This window comes from Physeter macrocephalus, chromosome 10, assembly GCF_002837175.3.
Source record: "Physeter macrocephalus isolate SW-GA chromosome 10, ASM283717v5, whole genome shotgun sequence".
In the NCBI taxonomy this organism is placed as follows: Eukaryota; Metazoa; Chordata; class Mammalia; order Artiodactyla; family Physeteridae; genus Physeter; species Physeter macrocephalus.
The window spans coordinates 62,549,169-62,564,841 of record NC_041223.1 but is presented as its reverse complement, the minus strand read 5'-3'; the positions used below and the strand labels follow the sequence as shown (position 1 = coordinate 62,564,841).

General features: G+C 40.7%; 1 protein-coding gene across 8 annotated transcripts in view; it reads left to right on the top strand.

The window, feature by feature from the left end:
- KLHL32 (kelch like family member 32) overlaps window positions 1–15,673 on the top strand; it is a 233,856-nt gene that overhangs the window by 156,111 nt on the left and 62,072 nt on the right. The window lies entirely within an intron of this gene.

The following is a 15,673-nucleotide window of genomic DNA, read 5'->3' as shown; positions in this document are numbered from 1 at the left end:
TTTTCTCTTTCTGACTTACTTCACTCTGTATGACAGACTCTAGGTCCATCCACCTCACTACAAATAACTCAGTTTCATTTCTTTTTATGGCTGAGTAATATTCCATTGTATATATGTGCCACATCTTCTTTATCCATTCATCTGTAGATGGACACTTCTGTTGCTTCCATGTCCTGGCTATTGTAAATAGTGCTGCAGTGAACATTGTGCTACATGACCCTTTCTGAATTATGGTTTTCTCAGGGTATATGCCCAGTAGTGGGATTGCTGCGTCATATGGTAGTTCTATTTTTAGCTTTTTAAGGAACCTCCATACTGTTCTCCATAGCATATACACACTTTGGATATATAAGGACAGAGAAGTCCCCTCAAAAAATCCTTTTTTAAAAAAGTTCAGTTCGATTCAACTCCACAGTTTGGTCTTAGGGTTCAAGGCCAGCAATTTCTCAGGTTGCAGAGGAAAGACACTAAATTGGTTATTGGGCTCAAGGAAAGAGGAGACTAAAAAATGAGCAAATCAGCCAAGGAAGAAACATGGGGCATGAGGTCACTGGCATCCGTGACCTGGCAAATCTCCACTGTTGTATTTTGCTTTGGGGTTTTAGCTTTGACTTAGGGTTTTGTCTCAACAGGGCCCTGTTAAATTTCTCTTGTTAGATTCAACATATATTTTCAGACTACTGAGCCAGGGGTTCCTGCTCTAAAACTTAGAGTGAAATCGTGAAACAGTTCCATCCCACTCCCACATATTAGGTCTGTTTTCATTTCATAGGAAGTGCTGGCTAATCTGTTTTTTCTCAGGAAAGTACATTCTCCGCCTTTTATATCTCAGGTTCTCCTTTCTGAGAATGAGGAGGAGATTACTTTCCATGAGAGTACGGTTTGTAGAAAAACCTGAATATAATGTAAATTCTTACATTTGCTAGCATAGGGAGAAAGTGTGGCTGTCCATCCGTCAGTATTTACTGAGCACCTACTAAATGCCCCAAACCATGGAATGTAAGGCAGGGTACAGGTTAGCTAACTCCATTTCCCTCTCCAGGTCTAACCCCAATTGGGAGGGATCCTTCTGATTTTAAACCATTTTCTAGCTCTCTGGATTATTATTTCACCTCTGAAGTAGCAGAAACAAGAAGGACATTTAAAAATGGATAGTTTGTGGAAGTACAAATGGGTATTTCTCACATGCCTATTATGTGCTGGGCACCGTGTTAGAAGCTAGATCCTGGGGTAAAAAGCTTTATAAAAGTGTTCAATTATTAGGTTAAAGAGATTTATCTTAACTTTATTTCTGAATGTGGAGAAGTTTTATTTACCTTTAATTATTAATCTATTAACTGCTTCCTACTTTTAGTGAAGAGGACTTATCTTACTTTTTAAAAAAATTAATTAATTTTTGGCGGCATTGGGTCTTTGTTGCTGTGCACGGGCTTTCTCTAGTTGTGGTGAGCGGGGGCTACTCTTCGTTGCGGTGCGTGGGTTTCTCATTGTGGTGTCTTCTCTTGTTGCGGAGCAAGGGCTCTAGGTGCGCAGGCTCAGTAGTTGTGGCTCACGGGCTCTAGAGCGCAGGCTCAGTAGTTGCGGCACATGGACTTAGAGGCTCTGCGGCATGTGGGATCTTCCGAGACCAGGGGTTGAACCCGTGTCCCCTGCATTGGCAGGCAGATTCTTAACCACTGCGCCACCAGGGGAGTCCTTATCTTACTATTTTATAAGGATAGTACATATGTCAGTGATTTTCTTCCTTTATTAACTTTGGGTTGAGGGCTCCTCCTTATATTTTGAGTCTAACTTTGCCTGGACTTCAGTGGATAACAGGACCAAACAATTCAGTGGTCACATCACTGATGTCAGACAAGATCAGACCTTAGCATCTGTTAATAACACATTCACTTTATATTTCTAGAGACGTAAGTCACATACTGTTTGGAGTAGTCAACAACCTCAGATGTGGTGATTTTTTTTTTTTTTTTTTTGTGGTACGCGGGCCTCTCACTGCTGTGGCCTCTCCCGTTGCAGAGCGCAGGCTCCGGACGCGCAGGCTCAGCGGCCATGGCTCACGGGCCCAGCCGCTCCGCGGCACGTGGGATCCTCCCAGACCGGGGCGCGAACCCGGTTCCCCTGCATCGGCAGGCGGACTCTCAACCACTGCGCCACGAGGGAAGACCCGATTTTTTTTTTTTTTTTGACAAGCCCCTCCTGGGCTTTTATCTATTCCACAAACTATCCACCTTAGAGTTTGATTTAATCATTTTCCTCAAAAGTAGTCCCAGAAAGTGAACCCAAACAAAAAGCTACTATCACTTTATAGTTGGAAAATAGAAGACACTAGTGATGTACTCAGCTTTTGTCTTTTATCTCTTCGACGATAAACTGTCCCAAATGCACATCTGGCCAGGGAGAAGCAAGGACTTCAAACAGTACTGTGTGTCCAACAATACTATCATAACACTTCACATCTGAATATCACATCACAGTTTCCAGAGTGCTTCTTCATCTCGCGTTGCTTTGCGCTCCTTTGCTTTGTGTCACAAATGGGAAACTGAAGTAACAAAGCTAGAAATCGAATTCACATCTTTTAATTCTTGGGTTTTTCCCACTTTGGTCCACAGCTTCTAAATTCATAATAGAAGTGCAAAAATACTTTGGCTTGGTGGACGGAGAGGTGCATCAAATTAATCCCATGACTTCAAAAGAAATTAGGAAGGGTTTGGCCATTCCTGTTCTCTGGTGTAGTACCTGCAGATTGAAGGGGTAATGGCCCGCTCTGCCTGCCTTCATGCCTGTGTCATGTTGCTAACTCTGACTCTCTGCTCCAAGTGCTTATTAATTCAATCTTTCATTCATTTTAAAGAGTCATCGAGTGTCTACTCCACCCAGTCGTGTGCTCTCAAGCACCACTGCTGCTGCTGCGTGATGGGTTCTGGGCAGTCGGTTGCAGAAAGGTCCCATGTGGCCCTGCTTTCATGGATCTCACAGTCTGATGTGGAACTTTCCACTTGCTATTCTTTCCCCCCGCACCCGATTCCTTCCCAGTGGGGACTGACCTGTGCCAAATAGAGTAGAGATTTCTGTGCTAATTTTGGCCATGTTGAAATGATATGGGTGGATTGGAAAATGAAATCCTTTTGTTTGGACATTTCAACGCCACCCAGTGTCCCTTTGCCTTTTCTTCCGTGCTCTTTTCATTGGTAATTCTTGTTCATTGTATGTGCCCTCTAAACAGCTTTGCAAACCTTTGTCAATCCCTGTAGTACAGTCCAAGCCTCAAAGAAATCAAACTGCGGGTGACCATCTAATCAAAAAATTCTGCTAAGTGGTGTCCTCATTCTTAATGCTAGGACCTTGGTAACTAGAAATGGAATAAAATACTGTGACCTGAGAACTCTCATTCCTTCATCCCCCGCCCAAATTGCAATTTTTCATCATATCTGCACCCTTCCTCAGTTTAATTTCATATATGCATGTCTCATTACTTTTTTTTTTTTTTTTTTTTGGAGAGGCACTTTCTGGGCTTCTTCATGATACCTCGTTTTATTTTTTTACTTACCATTCCTTAAAGTAATTAAATGTGTACCACTTCTCAATTTTCTTCCTGAAACTTCTGGCAGTCCCTCCCAGGTAGCTACAGTCTTTTCTACAAATGTGATGAGGATATCTCCATTTCCTTTTTACTAAATGTTAGTGAAGAGAATAAATAGTGGTTTGTGGGCTTCCCTGGTGGTGCAGTGGTTGAGAGTCCGCCTGCCGATGGAGGGGACGCGGGTTCGTGCCCCAGACCGGGAAGATCCCACATGCCGCGGAGCGGCTGGGCCCGTGAGCCATGGCCGCTGGGCCTGCGCGTCCGGAGCCTGTGCTCCGCAACGGGAGAGGCCACAACAGTGAGAGGCCCATGTACCGTTAAAAAAAAAAAAAAAAAATAGTGGTTTGTTCACATCCCAAATAGTGCTGTGCCTGGAGGATGTTTGATCCTTGGAGGGCCCCCAGCTGGACACTGAGCGCTTCTGCTATTTCAGGGCTTGGTGCTCGAAGCTGCCAGAGTGTATATTTAGTCGTTCGTCCTGATCTACATGCAACTGATTCCTCTGGGAGGACTCATCCCTGAGGAGCTTGACTAGTGGCCCTGCTGTTGTTTGTCTGGATCGTGTGCTTTTGCGAGACACATGACACATTTATTTCAGAGGGACTTTGCTCCAGCTGACCTCAGTGCTAGAGCTGTGTGTTGTCAAGTAGCTGTGAGGGGCAGTGATTATCAGAAATTACAGGAGACCTGACTTGTATTTATGTGCTGCTGTTCCCATGAGTTAATAGTTCTTTTTCCTTCCTTTTTTTTTTTAAATGAGCACAACAGAACAACAAGGTGATTTATGAGATATAACATATTTATGTTCTCTGCTTCTGATTTTCATTGTGATTCATGTTGTTTCCAGACTGATGTTTTTGTTGTTGCTACTGTGAGAAGGAAAAAGATGACTGGAAAATATTACTTATGTGTTGGTAGCCAGCAGTAATATTGCTGCTACCTGGGTTATCAGGGATTTAAAAATAAAACCCAACTATATGCTAAACATGAGGTAGAAACCTCGAGGCTAGGCACAGAAGTTCATCAATAATAATAGCAGCAATGATAATTTTTACAATCCTTAGAGAGCTTTATACTTTTTAAGCATTTTTGCACACATAATCTCATTCAAGTCTCTCATCAGCCTCGTTAAGGTTGATGAGGCAAGTATTACCCAGATTTTTACAAGTGAGGAAATGGAAACTCAGAGAGGATAAACGGTTGACTCCCTTCACAGTACGGTTTCAATGTGGGTCTCACTGTGTTCTCTTCAAATACTCCGCATCTCTAAGAAAACAGAAACTCAAAGTACCTGATACATCTTCTCAAAAGTCAAAGTGGTCATATTACTCTATAATGAGTGAGCCAGCAGTATACGTTTCCTAATAAATTACCAATTTTCACTTTCACCTGTTGTGCAGCTCTGGGAAGTTGCAAAAATGACTCTAATAAAAGTCATACAAGAAAGTGTTGCTGAGGGTCTTTCTTTATCAGAGCCTGGAAAATTGAGCCTCTAGATGGCTTGTTGAGAAGGAGTGAATGGTGAATTCTGGCAGAGGTAGGGAACCACCTTTCATTCCTTCAGGGTATAAAGTGATAAAGTGTAAAGCAGGAAGAGAAGGCCCATAAGGGAGGATCACTTAAAAATCCGATCAAGAGATTTAAATCAGTGTGAAGAAGAACCTAGAGTGTGGTTATTTCTGCTGCAGCCCTACAGACTGCGTGGTGGGAAGTCTGCAGACTGTTGTTAGAGTGTGGATGGAACAAATGGAAATGACTAATCATGATATCTTCATTTTATACCCGAATATTGAAATTGAGAAATTTATGCAGCAGAAATTGACAGCTGGGTGATGGCCTAGATATGGGGTTTAAGAGAAAGGGAGAAAAATATTAATTCATTAGTATTGATAAATGTTAGTCTCTTTCCAGTAGAAATGAGCCTGTGCCCCATGTCCTGCATCGCCAAACTATTTCTATAGGAATCCTTGTCAAGCCAGTTGAGTGCTTGCTGGCAACAGCGTTCATGCCAGTTGGCCACGTCAGACCATGGAGATCACCTCTTCTGGGCATTCTAGAGGAGAGGATCTAAACTTAGCCGTGGAATGACCTGGAGGCTCTAGACTTGTTTATATTCCAAAGAGATGTCTGGGGAAGCCTTGGCATTTATTGTTGAATACGGACATCCTTACACCCTGCTTCTCCCACTCCTGCCTCCAGGACTTCTGCTACAAGTAAAACAAATAAGAACATCTCTCAACTCAACACACCTGGAGGGGAAAGGTGGCCATTCTAAGATAGTAATCGTGGGCAGCCTTCAGAGATAAAGATAATTCTTAGACTTCTTTTGTGTCCACAATACAGAGTAATGCATTCTCTGTGGTGAGGTTCTCCTCCTGAATCTGACTACCTCTTTGTTACTTGAGATGCCACACTGGAGGAATGAAAACAGATTTCAGTATTCTGGTAGACAAAACATAACCAGGAAGAAAAATTCTCTTAGGAAAAAAAAATATTTGATGGGTTCTAAAGATAAATTGCACAGGTTTTTGCATTGTTCCCCATTGTCTATAGGAAGTAGTTTTTAAAAAATTCTTTTATAATTAATTTTTATTATTTATTTCTTTATTTTTGGCTACATTGGGTCTTCGTTGCTGTGCGTGCGCTTTCTCTAGTTGCGGTGCTCAGGCTTCTCACTGCGGTGTCTTCTCTTGTTGCGGAGCATGGGCTGTAGGAGCGCGGGCTTCAGTAGTTGTGGCATGCGGGCTCAGTAGTTGTGACTCACGGGCTCTAGAGCACAGGCTCAGTAGTTGTGGCGCACGGGCTTAGTTGCTCTGCGGCATGTGGGATCTTCCCAGACGAGGGCTCGAAACTGTGTCCCCTGCATTGGCAGGTGAACCACTGGACCACCAGGGAAGTCCCAATAGGAAGTATTGCAAGTCAGTTCCAGTAAGTGGCACAGATATTACTTATGCTTCAAGAACAGAAGCTAAAAAGAGCCGGGCCAGCTGGTGGCTGAATGCACTTATCTTCTTTGTGTGTGTTCTTGTTGATGAGAAATGCCCACATGCCACCTCCTCTGGCCACACAAGGAAATCAGGTAATTGAAGTAGCGATGGATGGTGCTCTGAAGTTTAAACGTTTCAGGAGGACCTGTCTTATTAACACTTTAAAGCAAGTGAGCATAATATCATTAATTTGATTAATTCATTTGCTCTTAATATAGCTTTTAATTTGTAATTCTAGGTGAATTACAATGTAATTTGGCATTAATTATACTAAATTGACTGTAGGTCAGCCAATCACAATGGAAAATTACTCACAGCTGAAAGTAAAACTAGACTTCTCCATCCAGAAAGGACGACGCTTAGTTAAGAGACAGATAGACTTTAGGCGTCCCTCTGTTTGGCTGTGAGAATGACATTGAACCTGTCGAGGGCTGTAAGTAATTTCTTATTCTGCCCACTGCTGGGGCTGTATACTCTGGAGTGAAGCCCAATAGAAAGAGTAAATAATAAAGTAAACAAAGGGGTTGATTTGTCAGGTTGCCAGGTCCCCTGAAGAGTCTTTCTGCTCTTTTCGTCTCTTGTACGATTTAGGCCATGTAGAGGGGCTGCGTAGTGCTTTCGAATGATGAATTCCACACCTCTTGGATTCGAGAGGTTAGAACAGGTACTGACCCAGGTCGGCCTGCTTTTCATCCTCCTGTTCAGTGAACCACCTAGGAAATCTTTTAAATCCCACGTGCTGTCAGTATCCCAAAGCCACTCCTATTTGACCAATATACAAACTACCTTCCGGGCAAAAGGAAGTTGTGCCTTAAAAGCCAGTGCCACTCTGGGAGAAGAACGAAGCCCTCAGGAGATGACAGAGCCCGGTCACTGATAAAGCTTGCTGGAGGCACCTGTGTGCACATGAGAAGTAAGGTGACTACTGAAGGACAGGGTGCTTAAGGAATTGGTGGGAGAACAAGGATGGATTTGGAAAATACTTGTGTTTTAACCATGTGCCAGATATCTTCCTTTGAGAATTGTCTCCTATAAAAACAGTCAAAATGAAAACTTTGAAATGCTACAGAAAGTCATATGACAGATTTAGTAATATCCTGCTTGAGGTATATTTACATGTAGGTAGAACTATGGGAATTTTGTGCATTCTCAATACTTTTGCTGTGAGCAGTTAACCCATAAGATGAGGTCTAGCTATGAGGGGACAAATTTTGCTAAATATTGCATGGAAAATTCCAGGCTGTTTTTAATAATTCTTTTTACTTTGTTAATTACATACCCTTATCGTATCGTTCCAACTCACAATCTGGCAAATAAAATGGCCTAAGTTTTATGTAAAAATTTTGAGTGGAGAGGTTAAAAACTACCCTGTCCCCTGTCTCTTACACATATACAGGTGGGGTTCACACCATACACATGCTTGCAGGTAGACACACACACACATGCACACCACAGGTTGCATGCATATTAATTTTTGCAGCTAAAAAAACTTTCCTTTGTTTTGCAGTACTGACCTGAATCATAATTACTCTCATTATTGGCTGGTTGATCCCAAGATTAAGGAAGAAAATAGAAGTTAGGAACCTATTTTTGCTACTCCAAGTGTATATTTCATTCATCATAAATTTTTTAAAAATATTAATGTCTATAGTCTGGATTGTTGCCATATGAATGCAGCTGGATATTGTCTCAATTTTCTCCAAATCCCTTTTATGCCAAATTTAGCCTGGCCTATCACAGAAATTTTTATTCCTTTTCCCCAAATATTCTTCTTGATATCAGCATAGGGTTGGTGGGTTCCAGTCTTTCCTACCCCTGTGGTTCCCAGTATAGCTTCATGTTCTTAACTCCAAACCACCCTTACTTGATCCATACCCTCTGATGGATGAGCTCCTTTGAGGTCTTAATGTGGTGTTCTTTGAGAACAGTAAGGATTTGGGGCAGAGGAACTAGTACTGAAGTAAGCAGAGCAGAGGGGTTGAGAGAAAACATTTACAGGGTATTTCTGCCCTCGGTTTTATCTTCTCATCATTTAGAATGCCAGCGGAATAAATGGGTCTGTTAATCAAACAGCACTGAGAGGTGAGGTCATTGGAAGCCTTTTTAGTCATTTTGTGCTTTTCAAGAGCGAATTTGTTAGAATTATGCTGAATACCCACTTAAAGCCTCAGCTGATAACCCTACCTGTGTTTTATAACTCTGCACTGTCAGAACTCATAATAAGTCAAACATTCTTTCAGTGGTACTCATAAGGGAGGGAAAAAAAAGCCCCACAAATTTAAGAGTAATTTCAGATTGTAAATGAAAAGGAGAGGCACGACTGTGCATTTGCACCAATCATGCCTTCCTTTCATCTGCTCTGATTAGGCCTGGTGCGGTTTCATCAGACCCCTCCATCACCGAGCTGTCACTCCAGCCGTCTGTTGATTGAAAACAATCAAGGCTCTGATGGCACAATTATTCTGACCCTTTAACTAGAGGCTGCTGTGATAATGAAAGGTTGATTATGATAGTTTGTGCCTCTTTCAGTTTGCCAAGAAGGTTAATTTGGGCATCAGACGGATGTTTAATGGGCGCTTGCTGGCTACACTGAGGTAAATGAGAACGTGCAGTCTTGGATATTGCACGGATATAGTTTGACTGTCAATCATTGTCATTTGGAGTTTGTGCCTCACACTCTGGAAATCACATTTTATTTTTTCCTTGGGATTTAATTTATTCTGTGCCCTGAGGAAGTTCTTTCACTCGGTGACCTTCACAGCAGCTTTCTCTGCCTTTTTTTTTTTTTCTTTTTTCAAATGGAGCTCAAAGGCACAACACATCTAGAAGAGCATTTTTCTTTCATTTTCACTTAAAAATGGAAACTTTAAAAATCCATCCTTATCACTGCCTTCCAATAGAGCAAATGTTTCCATCCCGGTTGTGCAGTGGGGAAGTATAAACGACAGGGATACTTTGGCCAGTTTGCTAATGCAGCAGCTCCCGCAGTTGTCCTGCCCTGTTTCTTACACCAACCAGCAAAACTAGTAAATTCAAAATGGGCGCATATATGGAACTGAAGGCTCCATTCTCCTTATGTTTCTCTCAGCAGCATGTCTCAGAATAGTTTGATGAATTCTTGTTTCCAAGGGCAACATCTGACTCCTTTTCCCTTCTTGGGAAGCATGGGGGAGGGGTTGAGCCAGGGAGACAGATATTTGTCTGCAGGAGTACGAAGGTTATTAAAAGTTGCAAATTTCAATTTGTATAATCCCAGCGCCTAATCTTGTTGCTTTTTGAAGCATAGGGTAAAAAAGATGCAGGCACCTAATAGTGCTGGTCTTTACAATGTGTAGCTCATTACAATCTTCTTTTATGCATACCTTTTAAAAAGAAAAATAAAGGAAAAGAAAAATAAAGGAAACCTTTAATTCTGTCTCCAAGCTGTGCATAGTGGTCTCCTAGATTAGGCACCTAAGAGCCAGAATCATTGTTCTGCTTTTTCATTTGTGTTTTCTTCAGGTTTTTTTTCCCCCAGTGAACATTCAGCAGCGTATTTCTACCTAGCCTTGGACGTTTTTTCTCACATGTCAATTGTAAAATAATTAAGTCTATAGATGTTAAAGTGACAGTATCATAATGATTATAATTTTATTTCAAGTGTTCTATTTTCACACTATTTATTTCTTGCTTTAAAAAAGAAAGCTATTCGTTTTTGAATGGTAAAGAGAGTCATTAAGCGATAATTCAGTCTCACGTGAAGAGGCTCAAAAAATGAATTGTCACTGAATCCAGTTACTGTTTTAATGCAGCCCTTATTTAAGCAACAGTGCTGTTTAAAATATTTTAAAACATATGAGAGTAGGATTGTGCATATATATATATATATATATATATATATATATATATATATATATATATATAGTCTCACCAGATTCTTCACTGCACTAGACCACAAATGATTATTTTTGTTTAGCTCTCTGGATAGCATGCATAAAATCACCCTCAGGGATGCTTAGTAAAATTACTGATTAGTTATGTCTTGTTTTTATTCCACCAATGGGGAGTAAGAAGTTAAATGGGGAGAAACGTACCAGTCAGTCAAGAGAGATTTTTTTGGTATTTAAAAAATAGTGTGACTTGTCACAGTGGTATCTATATTTTATTTTTAGATTCACTGTGTTTACAAATTAATGAGACTTATGCAAAGAATTTCTTCTTGAAGTATAATTCATTCTTTTAAACTGTTTTTTGGGTTTTTGTTTGTTTGTTTTGTTTTGTTTTTTTGCGGTACGTGGGCCTCTCACTATTGTGGCCTCTCCCGTTGCGGAGCACAGGCTCCGGACGCGCAGGCTCAGCGGCCATGGCTCACGGGCCCAGCCGCTCCGCGGCACGTGGGATCTTCCCGGACCGGGGCACGAACCCGCGTCCCCTGCCTCGGCAGGCGGACTCTCAACCACTGCGCCACCAGGGAAGCCCCAAACTGTTTTTGGTCCAAGCCTGACTGGGTTTCTGCCTTCCCCCAACCTGTTGAACCCTTTACCTGTTGTGGAAAACTGATATCCAAAAACCAAGGACTTTCCCTATGTCCTCATAAGCTCTCCACCACATTCCCAGAGCTGTGCTGTCACGTGGACTCCGTTCACTGAAAGTGCATCCCCTCAGCAGTGATGTCCCCCTTCAGAGGGTCCTCAGAGTGTCTCACACCTCATCTCCTGGCCTGGGCTGGCATTTCCTCTGCTCGCAGGGCTGGCAGTCATTGGACCCAGTTTCTCTTTCCTCTTCAACCCTTCTGTCTCCGCCTTCAAGGTTCCAACCCATTGTTCCTCCAAACCTTATGAAGATGTCTTGGATCTGTGATTTCTCATAATTCCCACAGATTTCCTTCTGGGTGCCTGGCCCTGGGACTGAGATACGCTCCTCCTCACCGGACAGCCTTTGGAACGGCTACTACCTTCTAGTACTCCTTCCATCACCCATTGCAGCCCCTTCCCCGCTCACAGGTCTTCTGAGATTGTCAAGCCACTGGTTCTCCTGCACTGGGCCCGTCTGCCCACATACCCATTTTCCATACACGACTATTATAAATTGTCTCTATAAGCCACTTCCCCCACTCAAAAATATGTCATCATTGTGCTAAAAAGAAGGTATCTTCTTTGACAGAAGTATCACTTGTATATTATACTCAAAGGTGCTTCAAGGTGTGAATAGAGGATTCAGCGTTCCCCACTTATTTATACGGTGATGAAATGAAGTTGGAGAATGCAGTGTGAAGTATTCTTTTCAGGCATCAGTAGGCAGGGTGAAATTCACATAGTGAAGGAGGTCAGTGGTCGGCATGGCATTTATGTGTGTTCTTTGCAACTCACTGAGGGTGTAGGCCTGGCACCGCAGCCCACCAGCTCCATCCTCTTAATAGTAGAGTCTGGCCCCTGACCGTGTTTAGTCATGGGCTTCAGGGACTGGGTGCCCCACTCCAATCACTGTACTCTGTAGCTCTAAATTAACGTTTAAAGTTGCCTTTGAGGATTCTTTTCTTTTTACTTGGAGGCTGCCAACATTAACCCTTAAATGCAGCATAGGTACTTCCTGAACATCTGAATTCATCACAGTACCACTTGTCTGAGGGATTTGACTATCTCTGTATCTGTGACCTGGGGCAGCTGCTTGAGCCTGTGAGCTCCTTTTGGTCATTAAAGGTTTCATTTCAGGTGGGGAGTGTATGTGCCAGTGAACCTGTAATTGGTTCATTATTATTAAATCAGTTTATAAAGGAATATTCAAAGGCTTGATGCCCCCAGGATGCTCCAGGGCATGTTTACAAATTAAACAGCTTTTAAAAAAAAACTATAAAGTTTAAAAATGTACCAGCAATATTTAAAACACCCATGAGGGAAATGGCAACATAAAAAGATGGTTTTTGCTTGTGTCTGAAAATCTGCCTACAATAGACTGAATCTTCCAAAATTGTAGGATTTTTCTTCCCCTAATTTCATACACCCTGAGTATATTTTACAGGGATATGTTAAGACACTTGACGTTAAGAGTAAGGCTTGAGATTTATGGTATTAACAGAGCTTGAAAGTGAATGGCAAGTAAGACTGTATATATGTGTATCAATGAGGATCTTCTTTCTCACCAAGTAAGTTCCTGGCAGATACTGGGCACTCAGTAAGAAATTGAGGAGTGGATGAATGAAAAAACTAAAAGAAAAGATTCATGATTATATCATTTACCCCAGAGCAACAAAACAGGGAGAAAGTAATCAATCAATCGTTATTTTAATTTTCTCAAGCCAGGTAGCTTAGTTTATATATATATTTTCCTTGCCACTAAGTTAACTGAGTTGAGATTTGAGGGAACTGATGGACATGAATTCAAATATTTTTAATGGGACACTCAAGCCAAGTAAAGAAAGTGAATATACACTGAGTGTTATACAGAGACAAGTAGGTTTATGTCTGTGTCTCTCTTTTCATTCATTCATGTTTCTCTGGCTGGGGTTTAACAAGGACACACACCTTTAATAACTGGGTTAGAATTACTGAATTCATTGGTGTGGAAATAGGCTTATCATAAGGGCTAGTTTGTAATCTGCAACAGATTATCTGCCGTGCTTTTATTATCAGTTTATAGCATGTGAAGTGTTTAATACTTTGTAGCAAATTCCTTATCAACTACAGAGATCTCTCAAAATTTGTGTCAATATTGCACAATATTGTGTTGTATAAGAATTGTCTGTGCTGGCTTTATCATGAATTCAGAAGGATAATTGAGTTGAGGATTAGCTCCATCTCTTGGTGGTGCATTGCATCGTATTCATTCTGTTTATTGTCTAAATGTCATAGTTTACCAAGCACTTTCACATGTTATCTCATTCAATCCTATGTAGACCCTATGATGTAAACAACATCATCTTTGTTTTACAGGTGATGAAACTGAGCCTCAGTGTATTTGTGTTTTTCATAAATGCTCAAATGTGTTAAGTTGCAGAAACAGGTCTTTTGACATCAAGTCTTATCTCCTTTTCATTGTGTCATATGCACATCTATGGCCATGTACCAATTAGCGGTAGGAAAAAGCATCAGGATTTCCCTGTCCTTTCAGTTGACTTCACCCTGATAATGCATCCTCAATGCATGCAGTAGCTGGAAAATAATGTGAAATGGTGTGACCCAGCTAGCGTCACTTCTACTCCCTGTTGCCAATGGGATACAGCAGGGTTTTCTTCTATTGACCAAATTGGTTTTCTCTGATTTTCCAGTGTTGTTCTGACAATATAAGCTTAATATTTCACTGACCACATTACCTTTTATACCCAGAAGGTCGTCATAAATAAATATGCATCACTAATATCTTACTTAGAAGTCTCACCCATCAGTCTAGCCTCAAATGATACTCTGATGCTATCAATGATTAGATGAATGAGTATTATCTTTTGGTTCACAGACCATTGGAGGCAAGTATCGGAAGCTATTTGTAATTGTTCCTGTATTTTGCTCAAGTGTGAGGAGACCAGGAATAGGTTCCATTTTCCCTGCAGCATCTTTGGCATAGGTGACGTTGATTGTTTTTCTTGTCCTGTTGGACATTCTTCCTATATAAAAAGCTTTGTATATTCCAGATATGGGGGTGGTGTATTTAAAGACTGTCTTGAGGTAGAATTTCATGTGAATAGTTTACTAAATATTTTCATTTCTAAATAAAACCACATTCTGGGATTTTAAATAAATAGTACCTGGAAGCAGTCACTTACAAACTTGAAATGTGTGTTCTTTGGCTGAGATTATTTTATTTTTATGTGAGCCTGTGTACACATGCACTTTCACATGCCACACACGTGTGTGTGTATTTCTGTTGAGTTCAGAATTACAGACAAAAAAACCATCACTTTGTTTTTCTGAAAAGAGATTTATAACAACTCTTTGTGCTATAGAAATCTCTGACTTGGATACTAGACACAGTGATTAATTTTTATTGTCTCTCCCACCTGTAGGAATGTTGGAGGATTCTACTTTATGGTTTTTTTTAAGTTTTCAAACTTTTAATTTAAAAATTTTATTATCATTTTTTTAGGTATAGTTGATTTACAATGTTGTGTTGGTTTCAGGTGTACAGCAAAGTGATTCAGTTGTACATACATACATATATATGTATATATTCTTTTTCAGATTCTTTTTCCTTACACGTTATTACAAAATATTGAGTATAGTTCCCTATGCTATACAGTAGGTCCTTGTTGGTTATCTATTTTATATATAGTAGTGTGTATATGAGGATTCTACTTTAAAATATTACTGTTTGGTGGATCTGTAAGTGACATACATACTAGAGATAAAAGAGACTCTCTCATCAACTCACTCGTTTTACAGGCGAGAAGCCGAATGACTGGTCCAGTGTCGGCTACATACTCTTGCTGTTGTTTGTATTGACCTTTCAAAGATCAGCTCAAATTGGTGGCCAATTCTCGAGGTGGAGGAAAAGACATCACAGTATACTAACCTCATCTCTTTTCCTATCTTTGTTTTCTCTTCATCTTGATACACAATTTACCTTTTAAAAAATCACCTTGTGTAGTAAGACTGAACCAACTCAGGTCACTTGTATTTATCCTCACAAATACCTGGAACTTAAATGTGGCATGCCTCAGGACAGGTTTCCTTGTGATTCCTCCATTCCTATGTGTTTATCACTGTCTACGGGAAAGAGACATCCTTGGTTGCAAGGGCTCCTGCTTTTGATGCTTGGCAGTATGTATTTTTTTGAAAAAAAAATGTAATAAAGATGGTTATCAGCACTTTTTTGTTCTTTCAATTTTCTATTTAAAAATAATTTCAAACTTATAGAAAAGTTGCAAGAATAAGAATAGTAAAGAACACCCATATGATTTGCTCATTTCTTAAGCAAATTACTTCGTTTGCTTTATCATACGTTCTCTGTCTCTGTCTCCCTAGATATCTGTCTATCTATAAATATCTGTAGATATATGTAGTAGGAGAATAGATATCTAAACAGAGAGAGAGAGAAAGAGAGAGAGAGAGAGAGAGAGAGCACGCACACGTGTGCTTTTTTTTTCCTGAGCCATTTGAGGGTAAGTTGTATACATCATGTTTTTTTTTTTTTT